The sequence below is a fragment of the Bos grunniens genome, chromosome 20 (assembly GCF_055505025.1).
Source record: "Bos grunniens cultivar Pamir isolate PY7600 chromosome 20, Bosgru_T2T1.0, whole genome shotgun sequence".
NCBI classification, from domain to species: Eukaryota; Metazoa; Chordata; class Mammalia; order Artiodactyla; family Bovidae; genus Bos; species Bos grunniens.
Window position 1 is genome coordinate 73,094,862 of NC_141184.1, and position 14,686 is coordinate 73,109,547.

Consider the following 14,686-nt stretch of genomic DNA (forward strand, 5'->3'; position numbering starts at 1 on the left):
CACCTGGGAGAGGCCGGGGGCAGACGAACCGGCCGGCGGCTGGCTGTCAGAACATACAGAGGCAGAAATACATGAAGATTCCGAGACAGACTCCAAGACGGCAAGAGGAGATACACACACACACACACACACACACACACACACACACACTTGAGTGTGGTCTTTGGAAATACTTGTGTTCGTAGTTGCTGGGTTGAGCCCAACTTTAATACAACCCATGGACTGCGGCCCATCAGCCTCCTCTGTCCGTGGCATTTCCCAGGCGAGGATACTGGGAGTGGGTTGCCATTTCCTTCTCCGGCGGGATCTTCCCGACCCAGGGATCAAACCCCAGTCTCCTGCGCACGGATGCCTTGCCATCTGAACCAGGACATTGCTAATTCCCTAGGCAAAATACAAAGAATAGAGCTCGTGTTCTACTAAATGGAAAGATGATTTCAAAAACAGAAGCTGTCCTTTGTTGGTATCTTTGAATCTTTATGTAGTTTTCGTTGATTTTTACTGTTAAGGTTAACTGAACAAGGCAAGAGAGAAACCCCAGAATTGAAAAGCAATGGACGTTTTTGAAAGAAACATGTGCAGGTGAAGCTCTCTTCCGTTTTGAGAGATGGTTAAATGCAAAATCTTGATTGAACACATATGACTTTTGTGCACTTTCTTTCAAATCTCCATGACGAAGCCCTAAGGTGTCCAGGAAGAAAGGAGTAGAGGGGCAGACAAAAAGAGCAACCTTTCCCCTTGGTGCCATCTCAACAAGCTGCTTAGTTCCTTCATCTCAAGGACTATCATCTGGGCTTCTCTGGTTTGTCTGATTCTTGTTTCGGGGACCGTTTCTCGTCACAAGGCTGTCAAAAGTGGGGGTGAGGTGTGTGTGTGGGGGGAGCCCTTCTTTCCATTCCACATGAGACCCAGTGGACAATCCAGGCCCTGCCCACTGCATTGAGTGTGCAGCAACAATATCAACGGTAATGCCGGTGAACAATGCGTATTCCTGGAATCCACTCCGTTGGCTACTGACTGTGTGTGCTGGTGGTCTGGAACCTAGACCTGGAAGCTTTCTGGATGATTGCAAATGACACCAAAGTCTGAGGACGATGGAAGATCTTCACATTTCTGCAAGAGCCACACACCTCCAGAAGGAACCACAAGACTTGCCTGAAATGGTCAAGGTATAAGTATTGGACTCAACGTTGGAAGGTCTCCACCTTTGCTATGGAAGTCAAACGATCTTTCTTTGAAATGAAAATGGAGCCTACTGAACGTTCACATTCTTCTAGAGCATTTGAAAAGCCCTAACTTGTAGAAATCTGCTGTACGAGTTCCTTGAAAGCAAGACCCTCTATGTATGGATATGTCTTCATGCCTTAGATTGTGCCTCGAATATAGTGTACCCATCAACCCAGGAAAGGAAAGAATTGAATCGCCAAATATACAAAGAGATCAAAAGTGCCGAGCCAAGTGACCCCTTGAGGCTTCCAAGAGCTTTTCTGTCTTTCACACACTAAGTAAATACTGAGCACCTACGATGAGCTAGGAGGCATGTAATAAGTTTCAGGGAATAGAAGGCGGAGAGAAGAAGACACAGAGTTCCTGCTTTCACTGAGACGACTCTAATGATACATCACAGGCAGATCCTTTGAGAACCTATAGAGGGGCCTCTTCCCTCACCACAAAACCTGGGTGTCAGGGAAGGCTTTCCAGAGGCACCATTTCGTTGAGGTCCATAGGTTGAACCTAGGTAAACCAGGGTTGAGATGCAGGAAGAATTTCAGGCAGGGAAAATAGCATCTTGGAAGGCTATGTGACCAGGGAAACTTAGGACATTCAAGAAACGAAAAATGCCCTATGGGATGGAAGCCAAAGAGTGCAGAGGGCATTCCAGGCAAAAGACATCAGAGAAGAACGTGAGGAGCAAGCCTGAAGGGAAGTGGTCGTATCTTCAATATGCTGGGAAAATACGAGAGCCGTTGGAGCAGGGAGGTGACAGCATTGCATCTGCATTTCCAAAAGGTCATCTTGCTCCACGTCACTAATGATTGGAGAGGCTCAACTCCAAACTCCAAGGAGGGACCACTTCACATGAGTCCGACTGGGCCTCACTGCGATGTCTGTCAATAACCGATGCTGGAGAAGATGTGGAGCAAAGGGAACTCTCCTCCACGGTGAGTAGGAATGGGCGTGGGTAGAGCCGGTATGGAAAAGAATATGGAGGTTCCCGAAGGAACTAAAAGTGGAAGTAGCCTATGGTCCAGCAGTCCGACTCCCAGGCATAGATCCACCCACGGTATAAGTGAACAAGATAGATGCCCCGTTTGGGCACATCTATCTGTGCGTGCGCGCGCACATGCGCATGCGCGATCGCCTCGAGGCAGGGGGTGGGGCGGGGGCCGGGGCTCTGGCTGGAGTCGGTGCAAGCCCCGGGATTGCCTGAGGCAAGCCAAAGGAGCCCCAGGTGGAGACGGGACTGCCGGTCGTCGGGTGTCCTGGAAGCCGAATGCGAATGCGGAGGGGCTCGCGGGCCGCGCGGAGGCAACCCAGGTCTGCAGCGGGAGTCGGGGCCCCGGCCACCCGCTCCCCGCGGCCCGGGAGGGGCTGGGGCTGCGGGGGGGATCCAAGAATCGGGACGCGCGGCGGGGGCTAAAGGACCTCTTCTGGTAGGCAAAAAGCCTCGAGCACCCGGGATTCCCAGGTGGTCTCCCATCCAAGATACTAACCAGGCCCGACCCTGCTTAGCTTCCGAGATCAGACGAGATCGGGCGCCTTCAGGCTGATACGGCCTGAGACGGTGGCGCTTGGCTCGGGGCGCCCTAAGAGCCTTGCGCTTCGCCTCCCTTTCGCTCTGCCCTGCAGGTCGGGCCAACGGGCCGCACCTCTCGTCGCGGGGCATGCTGTACTTGAGCCGCACGACCCGCGACCGGACTCCAGCCTGCTGACGCCGGCCCGCCCCCCCACCCCCACCCCCCGAACACCGCCAACACCAGACCAGCAAGCGCCTGGCCGGGCCCGGGGGCCCGAGGGGCTTCCAGGACCCCCCATTGACCGGGAGGTCGTGCGTGCGTGCGTGCGCGCGGGGCCTGGGGGCTGGGCTGAGGGGTGCGGAGGTCTCGGCGCCCTCCCACCCGCGGCCACTCCAGACCCGGCCGCGCTCGCTGAGCCGGGCCTCCCCCCGATCCCATTCGCTGCTCAGGCCCGCGCGGCCCCGGAGGTGTCGGTCTTCGGCGCCCGCCGCCTCCCAACCCCCGGGGCCCAGGGGCCTCTGAACCTCCTGCGGGCCTAGACGCAGCGAAACTTGAGCGCCCAACTTGCCCGGCACCTGTCCGGTGCCCAAACCCACCAGAAGCCAGGGAGGCGCGGTCGACCGGAGCGCCTCAGCCCCTCCCCTTCGCACTACCGAGGCCCCCCCTTTGCCCCCACGCCAAGCCCTCGACCTTCCTGAGAGAGCAGACGAGCCACAGGCAGGCACACAGACAGACACACAGACACTCGCACGCACCCACGCCAAGGGAGACAGCTGGCCTGCGCAAGCTCCTCAGCCAGAGCCAGAGCGCCTGGGAGAGGCCGGGGCCAGACGAACGGGCCGGCGGCTGGCTGTCAGGAGATACAGAGGCAGAAATACATGAAGATTCCGAGACAGACTCCAAGACGGCAAGAGGAGATACACACACACACACACACACACACACACATACACACACACTTGAGTGTGGTCTTTGGAAATACTTGTGTTCGTAGTTGCTGGGTTGAGCCCAACTTTAATACAACCCATGGACTGCGGCCCATCAGGCTCCTCTGTCCGTGGCATTTCCCAGGCGAGGATACTGGGAGTGGGTTGCCATTTCCTTCTCCGGCGGGATCTTCCCGACCCAGGGATCAAACCCCAGTCTCCTGCGCGCGGATGCCTTGCCATCTGAACCAGGACATTGCTAATTCCCTAGGCAAAATACAAAGAATAGAGCTCGTGTTCTACTAAATGGAAAGACGATTTCAAAAACAGAAGCTGTCCTTTGTTGGTATCTTTGAATCTTTATGTAGTTTTCGTTGATTTTTACTGTTAAGGCTAACTGAACAAGGCAAGAGAGAAACCCCAGAATTGAAAAGCAATTGACGGTTTTGAAAGAAACATGTGCAGGCGAAGCTCTCTTCCTTTTTGAGAGATGGTTAAATGCAAAATCTTGATTCAACACATATGACTTTTGTGCACTTTATTTCAAATCTCCATGACAAAACCCTAAGGCGTCCAGGAAGAAAGGAGTAGAGGAGCAGACACAAAGAGCAACCTTTCCCCTTGGTGCCATCGCAACCAGCTGCTTAGTTCCTTCATCTCAAGGACTATCATCTGGGCTTCTCTGGTTTGTCTGATTCTTGTTTCGGGGACCGTTTCTCGTCACAAGGCTGTCAACAGTGGGGGTGGGTGGTGTGTGTGTGGGGGGGGGGGAGGGGGGGAGCCCTTCTTTCCATTCCACATGAGACCCAGTGGACAATCCAGGCCCTGCCCACTGCATTGAGTGTGCAGCAACAATATCAACGGTAATGCCGGTGAACAATGCGTATTCCTGGAATCCACTCCGTTGGCTACTGACTGTGTGTGCTGGTGGTCTGGAACCTAGACCTGGAAGCTTTCTGGATGATTGCAAATGACACCAAAGTCTGAGGACGATGGAAGATCTTCACATTTCTGCAAGAGCCACACACCTCCAGAAGGAACCACAAGACTTGCCTGAAATGGTCAAGGTATAAGTATTGGACTCAACGTTGGAAGGTCTCCACCTTTGCTATGGAAGTCAAACGATCTTTCTTTGAAATGAAAATGGAGCCTACTGAACGTTCACATTCTTCTAGAGCATTTGAAAAGCCCTAACTTGTAGAAATCTGCTGTACGAGTTCCTTGAAAGCAAGACCCTCTATGTATGGATATGTCTTCATGCCTTAGATTGTGCCTCGAATATAGTGTACCCATCAACCCAGGAAAGGAAAGAATTGAATCGCCAAATATACAAAGAGATCAAAAGTGCCGAGCCAAGTGACCCCTTGAGGCTTCCAAGAGCTTTTCTGTCTTTCACACACTAAGTAAATACTGAGCACCTACGATGAGCTAGGAGGCATGTAATAAGTTTCAGGGAATAGAAGGCGGAGAGAAGACACAGAGTTCCTGCTTTCACTGAGACGACTCTAATGATACATCACAGGCAGATCCTTTGAGAACCTATAGAGGGGCCTCTTCCCTCACCACAAAACCTGGGTGTCAGGGAAGGCTTTCCAGAGGCACCATTTCGTTGAGGTCCATAGGTTGAACCTAGGTAAACCAGGGTTGAGATGCAGGAAGAATTTCAGGCAGGGAAAATAGCATCTTGGAAGGCTATGTGACCAGGGAAACTTAGGACATTCAAGAAACGAAAAATGCCCTATGGGATGGAAGCCAAAGAGTGCAGAGGGCATTCCAGGCAAAAGACATCAGAGAAGAACGTGAGGAGCAAGCCTGAAGGGAAGTGGTCGTATCTTCAATATGCTGGGAAAATACGAGAGCCGTTGGAGCAGGGAGGTGACAGCATTGCATCTGCATTTCCAAAAGGTCATCTTGCTCCACGTCACTAATGATTGGAGAGGCTCAACTCCAAACTCCAAGGAGGGACCACTTCACATGAGTCCGACTGGGCCTCACTGCGATGTCTGTCAATAACCGATGCTGGAGAAGATGTGGAGCAAAGGGAACTCTCCTCCACGGTGAGTAGGAATGGGCGTGGGTAGAGCCGGTATGGAAAAGAATATGGAGGTTCCCGAAGGAACTAAAAGTGGAAGTAGCCTATGGTCCAGCAGTCCGACTCCCAGGCATAGATCCACCCACGGTATAAGTGAACAAGATAGATGCCCCGTTTGGGCACATCTATCTGTGCGTGCGCGCGCACATGCGCATGCGCGATCGCCTCGAGGCAGGGGGTGGGGCGGGGGCCGGGGCTCTGGCTGGAGTCGGTGCAAGCCCCGGGATCGCCTGAGGCAAGCCAAAGGAGCCCCAGGTGGAGACGGGACTGCCGGTCGTCGGGTGTCCTGGAAGCCGAATGCGAATGCGGAGGGGCTCGCGGGCCGCGCGGAGGCAACCCAGGTCTGCAGCGGGAGTCGGGGCCCCGGCCACCCGCTCCCCGCGGCCCGGGAGGGGCTGGGGCTGCGGGGGGGATCCAAGAATCGGGACGCGCGGCGGGGGCTAAAGGACCTCTTCTGGTAGGCAAAAAGCCTCGAGCACCCGGGATTCCCAGGTGGTCTCCCATCCAAGATACTAACCAGGCCCGACCCTGCTTAGCTTCCGAGATCAGACGAGATCGGGCGCCTTCAGGCTGATACGGCCTGAGACGGTGGCGCTTGGCTCGGGGCGCCCTAAGAGCCTTGCGCTTCGCCTCCCTTTCGCTCTGCCCTGCAGGTCGGGCCAACGGGCCGCACCTCTCGTCGCGGGGCATGCTGTACTTGAGCCGCACGACCCGCGACCGGACTCCAGCCTGCTGACGCCGGCCCGCCCCCCCCCCCCCCACCCCCCGAACACCGCCAACACCAGACCAGCAAGCGCCTGGCCGGGCCCGGGGGCCCGAGGGGCTTCCAGGACCCCCCATTGACCGGGAGGTCGTGCGTGCGTGCGTGCGCGCGGGGCCTGGGGGCTGGGCTGAGGGGTGCGGAGGTCTCGGCGCCCTCCCACCCGCGGCCACTCCAGACCCGGCCGCGCTCGCTGAGCCGGGCCTCCCCCCGATCCCATTCGCTGCTCAGGCCCGCGCGGCCCCGGAGGTGTCGGTCTTCGGCGCCCGCCGCCTCCCAACCCCCGGGGCCCAGGGGCCTCTGAACCTCCTGCGGGCCTAGACGCAGCGAAACTTGAGCGCCCAACTTGCCCGGCACCTGTCCGGTGCCCAAACCCACCAGAAGCCAGGGAGGCGCGGTCGACCGGAGCGCCTCAGCCCCTCCCCTTCGCACTACCGAGGCCCCCCCTTTGCCCCCACGCCAAGCCCTCGACCTTCCTGAGAGAGCAGACGAGCCACAGGCAGGCACACAGACAGACACACAGACACTCGCACGCACCCACGCCAAGGGAGACAGCTGGCCTGCGCAAGCTCCTCAGCCAGAGCCAGAGCGCCTGGGAGAGGCCGGGGCCAGACGAACGGGCCGGCGGCTGGCTGTCAGGAGATACAGAGGCAGAAATACATGAAGATTCCGAGACAGACTCCAAGACGGCAAGAGGAGATACACACACACACACACACACACACACACACACACACACACTTGAGTGTGGTCTTTGGAAATACTTGTGTTCGTAGTTGCTGGGTTGAGCCCAACTTTAATACAACCCATGGACTGCGGCCCATCAGGCTCCTCTGTCCGTGGCATTTCCCAGGCGAGGATACTGGGAGTGGGTTGCCATTTCCTTCTCCGGCGGGATCTTCCCGACCCAGGGATCAAACCCCAGTCTCCTGCGCGCGGATGCCTTGCCATCTGAACCAGGACATTGCTAATTCCCTAGGCAAAATACAAAGAATAGAGCTCGTGTTCTACTAAATGGAAAGACGATTTCAAAAACAGAAGCTGTCCTTTGTTGGTATCTTTGAATCTTTATGTAGTTTTCGTTGATTTTTACTGTTAAGGCTAACTGAACAAGGCAAGAGAGAAACCCCAGAATTGAAAAGCAATTGACGGTTTTGAAAGAAACATGTGCAGGCGAAGCTCTCTTCCTTTTTGAGAGATGGTTAAATGCAAAATCTTGATTCAACACATATGACTTTTGTGCACTTTATTTCAAATCTCCATGACAAAACCCTAAGGCGTCCAGGAAGAAAGGAGTAGAGGAGCAGACACAAAGAGCAACCTTTCCCCTTGGTGCCATCGCAACCAGCTGCTTAGTTCCTTCATCTCAAGGACTATCATCTGGGCTTCTCTGGTTTGTCTGATTCTTGTTTCGGGGACCGTTTCTCGTCACAAGGCTGTCAACAGTGGGGGTGGGTGGTGTGTGTGTGGGGGGGGGGGAGGGGGGGAGCCCTTCTTTCCATTCCACATGAGACCCAGTGGACAATCCAGGCCCTGCCCACTGCATTGAGTGTGCAGCAACAATATCAACGGTAATGCCGGTGAACAATGCGTATTCCTGGAATCCACTCCGTTGGCTACTGACTGTGTGTGCTGGTGGTCTGGAACCTAGACCTGGAAGCTTTCTGGATGATTGCAAATGACACCAAAGTCTGAGGACGATGGAAGATCTTCACATTTCTGCAAGAGCCACACACCTCCAGAAGGAACCACAAGACTTGCCTGAAATGGTCAAGGTATAAGTATTGGACTCAACGTTGGAAGGTCTCCACCTTTGCTATGGAAGTCAAACGATCTTTCTTTGAAATGAAAATGGAGCCTACTGAACGTTCACATTCTTCTAGAGCATTTGAAAAGCCCTAACTTGTAGAAATCTGCTGTACGAGTTCCTTGAAAGCAAGACCCTCTATGTATGGATATGTCTTCATGCCTTAGATTGTGCCTCGAATATAGTGTACCCATCAACCCAGGAAAGGAAAGAATTGAATCGCCAAATATACAAAGAGATCAAAAGTGCCGAGCCAAGTGACCCCTTGAGGCTTCCAAGAGCTTTTCTGTCTTTCACACACTAAGTAAATACTGAGCACCTACGATGAGCTAGGAGGCATGTAATAAGTTTCAGGGAATAGAAGGCGGAGAGAAGAAGACACAGAGTTCCTGCTTTCACTGAGACGACTCTAATGATACATCACAGGCAGATCCTTTGAGAACCTATAGAGGGGCCTCTTCCCTCACCACAAAACCTGGGTGTCAGGGAAGGCTTTCCAGAGGCACCATTTCGTTGAGGTCCATAGGTTGAACCTAGGTAAACCAGGGTTGAGATGCAGGAAGAATTTCAGGCAGGGAAAATAGCATCTTGGAAGGCTATGTGACCAGGGAAACTTAGGACATTCAAGAAACGAAAAATGCCCTATGGGATGGAAGCCAAAGAGTGCAGAGGGCATTCCAGGCAAAAGACATCAGAGAAGAACGTGAGGAGCAAGCCTGAAGGGAAGTGGTCGTATCTTCAATATGCTGGGAAAATACGAGAGCCGTTGGAGCAGGGAGGTGACAGCATTGCATCTGCATTTCCAAAAGGTCATCTTGCTCCACGTCACTAATGATTGGAGAGGCTCAACTCCAAACTCCAAGGAGGGACCACTTCACATGAGTCCGACTGGGCCTCACTGCGATGTCTGTCAATAACCGATGCTGGAGAAGATGTGGAGCAAAGGGAACTCTCCTCCACGGTGAGTAGGAATGGGCGTGGGTAGAGCCGGTATGGAAAAGAATATGGAGGTTCCCGAAGGAACTAAAAGTGGAAGTAGCCTATGGTCCAGCAGTCCGACTCCCAGGCATAGATCCACCCACGGTATAAGTGAACAAGATAGATGCCCCGTTTGGGCACATCTATCTGTGCGTGCGCGCGCACATGCGCATGCGCGATCGCCTCGAGGCAGGGGGTGGGGCGGGGGCCGGGGCTCTGGCTGGAGTCGGTGCAAGCCCCGGGATCGCCTGAGGCAAGCCAAAGGAGCCCCAGGTGGAGACGGGACTGCCGGTCGTCGGGTGTCCTGGAAGCCGAATGCGAATGCGGAGGGGCTCGCGGGCCGCGCGGAGGCAACCCAGGTCTGCAGCGGGAGTCGGGGCCCCGGCCACCCGCTCCCCGCGGCCCGGGAGGGGCTGGGGCTGCGGGGGGGATCCAAGAATCGGGACGCGCGGCGGGGGCTAAAGGACCTCTTCTGGTAGGCAAAAAGCCTCGAGCACCCGGGATTCCCAGGTGGTCTCCCATCCAAGATACTAACCAGGCCCGACCCTGCTTAGCTTCCGAGATCAGACGAGATCGGGCGCCTTCAGGCTGATACGGCCTGAGACGGTGGCGCTTGGCTCGGGGCGCCCTAAGAGCCTTGCGCTTCGCCTCCCTTTCGCTCTGCCCTGCAGGTCGGGCCAACGGGCCGCACCTCTCGTCGCGGGGCATGCTGTACTTGAGCCGCACGACCCGCGACCGGACTCCAGCCTGCTGACGCCGGCCCGCCCCCCCCCCCCCACCCCCCGAACACCGCCAACACCAGACCAGCAAGCGCCTGGCCGGGCCCGGGGGCCCGAGGGGCTTCCAGGACCCCCCATTGACCGGGAGGTCGTGCGTGCGTGCGTGCGCGCGGGGCCTGGGGGCTGGGCTGAGGGGTGCGGAGGTCTCGGCGCCCTCCCACCCGCGGCCACTCCAGACCCGGCCGCGCTCGCTGAGCCGGGCCTCCCCCCGATCCCATTCGCTGCTCAGGCCCGCGCGGCCCCGGAGGTGTCGGTCTTCGGCGCCCGCCGCCTCCCAACCCCCGGGGCCCAGGGGCCTCTGAACCTCCTGCGGGCCTAGACGCAGCGAAACTTGAGCGCCCAACTTGCCCGGCACCTGTCCGGTGCCCAAACCCACCAGAAGCCAGGGAGGCGCGGTCGACCGGAGCGCCTCAGCCCCTCCCCTTCGCACTACCGAGGCCCCCCCTTTGCCCCCACGCCAAGCCCTCGACCTTCCTGAGAGAGCAGACGAGCCACAGGCAGGCACACAGACAGACACACAGACACTCGCACGCACCCACGCCAAGGGAGACAGCTGGCCTGCGCAAGCTCCTCAGCCAGAGCCAGAGCGCCTGGGAGAGGCCGGGGCCAGACGAACGGGCCGGCGGCTGGCTGTCAGGAGATACAGAGGCAGAAATACATGAAGATTCCGAGACAGACTCCAAGACGGCAAGAGGAGATACACACACACACACACACACACACACACACACACACACACACACACTTGAGTGTGGTCTTTGGAAATACTTGTGTTCGTAGTTGCTGGGTTGAGCCCAACTTTAATACAACCCATGGACTGCGGCCCATCAGGCTCCTCTGTCCGTGGCATTTCCCAGGCGAGGATACTGGGAGTGGGTTGCCATTTCCTTCTCCGGCGGGATCTTCCCGACCCAGGGATCAAACCCCAGTCTCCTGCGCGCGGATGCCTTGCCATCTGAACCAGGACATTGCTAATTCCCTAGGCAAAATACAAAGAATAGAGCTCGTGTTCTACTAAATGGAAAGACGATTTCAAAAACAGAAGCTGTCCTTTGTTGGTATCTTTGAATCTTTATGTAGTTTTCGTTGATTTTTACTGTTAAGGCTAACTGAACAAGGCAAGAGAGAAACCCCAGAATTGAAAAGCAATTGACGGTTTTGAAAGAAACATGTGCAGGCGAAGCTCTCTTCCTTTTTGAGAGATGGTTAAATGCAAAATCTTGATTCAACACATATGACTTTTGTGCACTTTATTTCAAATCTCCATGACAAAACCCTAAGGCGTCCAGGAAGAAAGGAGTAGAGGGGCAGACACAAAGAGCAACCTTTCCCCTTGGTGCCATCGCAACCAGCTGCTTAGTTCCTTCATCTCAAGGACTATCATCTGGGCTTCTCTGGTTTGTCTGATTCTTGTTTCGGGGACCGTTTCTCGTCACAAGGCTGTCAACAGTGGGGGTGGGTGGTGTGTGTGTGGGGGGGGGGGAGGGGGGGAGCCCTTCTTTCCATTCCACATGAGACCCAGTGGACAATCCAGGCCCTGCCCACTGCATTGAGTGTGCAGCAACAATATCAACGGTAATGCCGGTGAACAATGCGTATTCCTGGAATCCACTCCGTTGGCTACTGACTGTGTGTGCTGGTGGTCTGGAACCTAGACCTGGAAGCTTTCTGGATGATTGCAAATGACACCAAAGTCTGAGGACGATGGAAGATCTTCACATTTCTGCAAGAGCCACACACCTCCAGAAGGAACCACAAGACTTGCCTGAAATGGTCAAGGTATAAGTATTGGACTCAACGTTGGAAGGTCTCCACCTTTGCTATGGAAGTCAAACGATCTTTCTTTGAAATGAAAATGGAGCCTACTGAACGTTCACATTCTTCTAGAGCATTTGAAAAGCCCTAACTTGTAGAAATCTGCTGTACGAGTTCCTTGAAAGCAAGACCCTCTATGTATGGATATGTCTTCATGCCTTAGATTGTGCCTCGAATATAGTGTACCCATCAACCCAGGAAAGGAAAGAATTGAATCGCCAAATATACAAAGAGATCAAAAGTGCCGAGCCAAGTGACCCCTTGAGGCTTCCAAGAGCTTTTCTGTCTTTCACACACTAAGTAAATACTGAGCACCTACGATGAGCTAGGAGGCATGTAATAAGTTTCAGGGAATAGAAGGCGGAGAGAAGAAGACACAGAGTTCCTGCTTTCACTGAGACGACTCTAATGATACATCACAGGCAGATCCTTTGAGAACCTATAGAGGGGCCTCTTCCCTCACCACAAAACCTGGGTGTCAGGGAAGGCTTTCCAGAGGCACCATTTCGTTGAGGTCCATAGGTTGAACCTAGGTAAACCAGGGTTGAGATGCAGGAAGAATTTCAGGCAGGGAAAATAGCATCTTGGAAGGCTATGTGACCAGGGAAACTTAGGACATTCAAGAAACGAAAAATGCCCTATGGGATGGAAGCCAAAGAGTGCAGAGGGCATTCCAGGCAAAAGACATCAGAGAAGAACGTGAGGAGCAAGCCTGAAGGGAAGTGGTCGTATCTTCAATATGCTGGGAAAATACGAGAGCCGTTGGAGCAGGGAGGTGACAGCATTGCATCTGCATTTCCAAAAGGTCATCTTGCTCCACGTCACTAATGATTGGAGAGGCTCAACTCCAAACTCCAAGGAGGGACCACTTCACATGAGTCCGACTGGGCCTCACTGCGATGTCTGTCAATAACCGATGCTGGAGAAGATGTGGAGCAAAGGGAACTCTCCTCCACGGTGAGTAGGAATGGGCGTGGGTAGAGCCGGTATGGAAAAGAATATGGAGGTTCCCGAAGGAACTAAAAGTGGAAGTAGCCTATGGTCCAGCAGTCCGACTCCCAGGCATAGATCCACCCACGGTATAAGTGAACAAGATAGATGCCCCGTTTGGGCACATCTATCTGTGCGTGCGCGCGCACATGCGCATGCGCGATCGCCTCGAGGCAGGGGGTGGGGCGGGGGCCGGGGCTCTGGCTGGAGTCGGTGCAAGCCCCGGGATCGCCTGAGGCAAGCCAAAGGAGCCCCAGGTGGAGACGGGACTGCCGGTCGTCGGGTGTCCTGGAAGCCGAATGCGAATGCGGAGGGGCTCGCGGGCCGCGCGGAGGCAACCCAGGTCTGCAGCGGGAGTCGGGGCCCCGGCCACCCGCTCCCCGCGGCCCGGGAGGGGCTGGGGCTGCGGGGGGGATCCAAGAATCGGGACGCGCGGCGGGGGCTAAAGGACCTCTTCTGGTAGGCAAAAAGCCTCGAGCACCCGGGATTCCCAGGTGGTCTCCCATCCAAGATACTAACCAGGCCCGACCCTGCTTAGCTTCCGAGATCAGACGAGATCGGGCGCCTTCAGGCTGATACGGCCTGAGACGGTGGCGCTTGGCTCGGGGCGCCCTAAGAGCCTTGCGCTTCGCCTCCCTTTCGCTCTGCCCTGCAGGTCGGGCCAACGGGCCGCACCTCTCGTCGCGGGGCATGCTGTACTTGAGCCGCACGACCCGCGACCGGACTCCAGCCTGCTGACGCCGGCCCGCCCCCCCACCCCCACCCCCCGAACACCGCCAACACCAGACCAGCAAGCGCCTGGCCGGGCCCGGGGGCCCGAGGGGCTTCCAGGACCCCCCATTGACCGGGAGGTCGTGCGTGCGTGCGTGCGCGCGGGGCCTGGGGGCTGGGCTGAGGGGTGCGGAGGTCTCGGCGCCCTCCCACCCGCGGCCACTCCAGACCCGGCCGCGCTCGCTGAGCCGGGCCTCCCCCCGATCCCATTCGCTGCTCAGGCCCGCGCGGCCCCGGAGGTGTCGGTCTTCGGCGCCCGCCGCCTCCCAACCCCCGGGGCCCAGGGGCCTCTGAACCTCCTGCGGGCCTAGACGCAGCGAAACTTGAGCGCCCAACTTGCCCGGCACCTGTCCGGTGCCCAAACCCACCAGAAGCCAGGGAGGCGCGGTCGACCGGAGCGCCTCAGCCCCTCCCCTTCGCACTACCGAGGCCCCCCCTTTGCCCCCACGCCAAGCCCTCGACCTTCCTGAGAGAGCAGACGAGCCACAGGCAGGCACACAGACAGACACACAGACACTCGCACGCACCCACGCCAAGGGAGACAGCTGGCCTGCGCAAGCTCCTCAGCCAGAGCCAGAGCGCCTGGGAGAGGCCGGGGCCAGACGAACGGGCCGGCGGCTGGCTGTCAGGAGATACAGAGGCAGAAATACATGAAGATTCCGAGACAGACTCCAAGACGGCAAGAGGAGATACACACACACACACACACACACACACACACACACACACACTTGAGTGTGGTCTTTGGAAATACTTGTGTTCGTAGTTGCTGGGTTGAGCCCAACTTTAATACAACCCATGGACTGCGGCCCATCAGGCTCCTCTGTCCGTGGCATTTCCCAGGCGAGGATACTGGGAGTGGGTTGCCATTTCCTTCTCCGGCGGGATCTTCCCGACCCAGGGATCAAACCCCAGTCTCCTGCGCGCGGATGCCTTGCCATCTGAACCAGGACATTGCTAATTCCCTAGGCAAAATACAAAGAATAGAGCTCGTGTTCTACTAAATGGAAAGACGATTTCAAAAACAGAA

The 14,686-nt window shown here is 56.2% G+C and overlaps 4 pseudogenes; all 4 read right to left on the reverse strand.

Annotated features, from left to right (window-relative positions):
• Window positions 1-2,664: 2,664 nt before the first annotated feature.
• Window positions 2,665-2,784, reverse strand: LOC147350766 (5S ribosomal RNA; annotated as a pseudogene).
• Window positions 2,785-6,223: 3,439 nt separating this feature from the next.
• Window positions 6,224-6,343, reverse strand: LOC147350767 (5S ribosomal RNA; annotated as a pseudogene).
• Window positions 6,344-9,786: 3,443 nt separating this feature from the next.
• On the reverse strand, window positions 9,787-9,906 carry LOC147350768 (5S ribosomal RNA; annotated as a pseudogene).
• A 3,448-nt stretch (window positions 9,907-13,354) lies between these two features.
• On the reverse strand, window positions 13,355-13,474 carry LOC147350769 (5S ribosomal RNA; annotated as a pseudogene).
• Window positions 13,475-14,686: the final 1,212 nt, after the last annotated feature.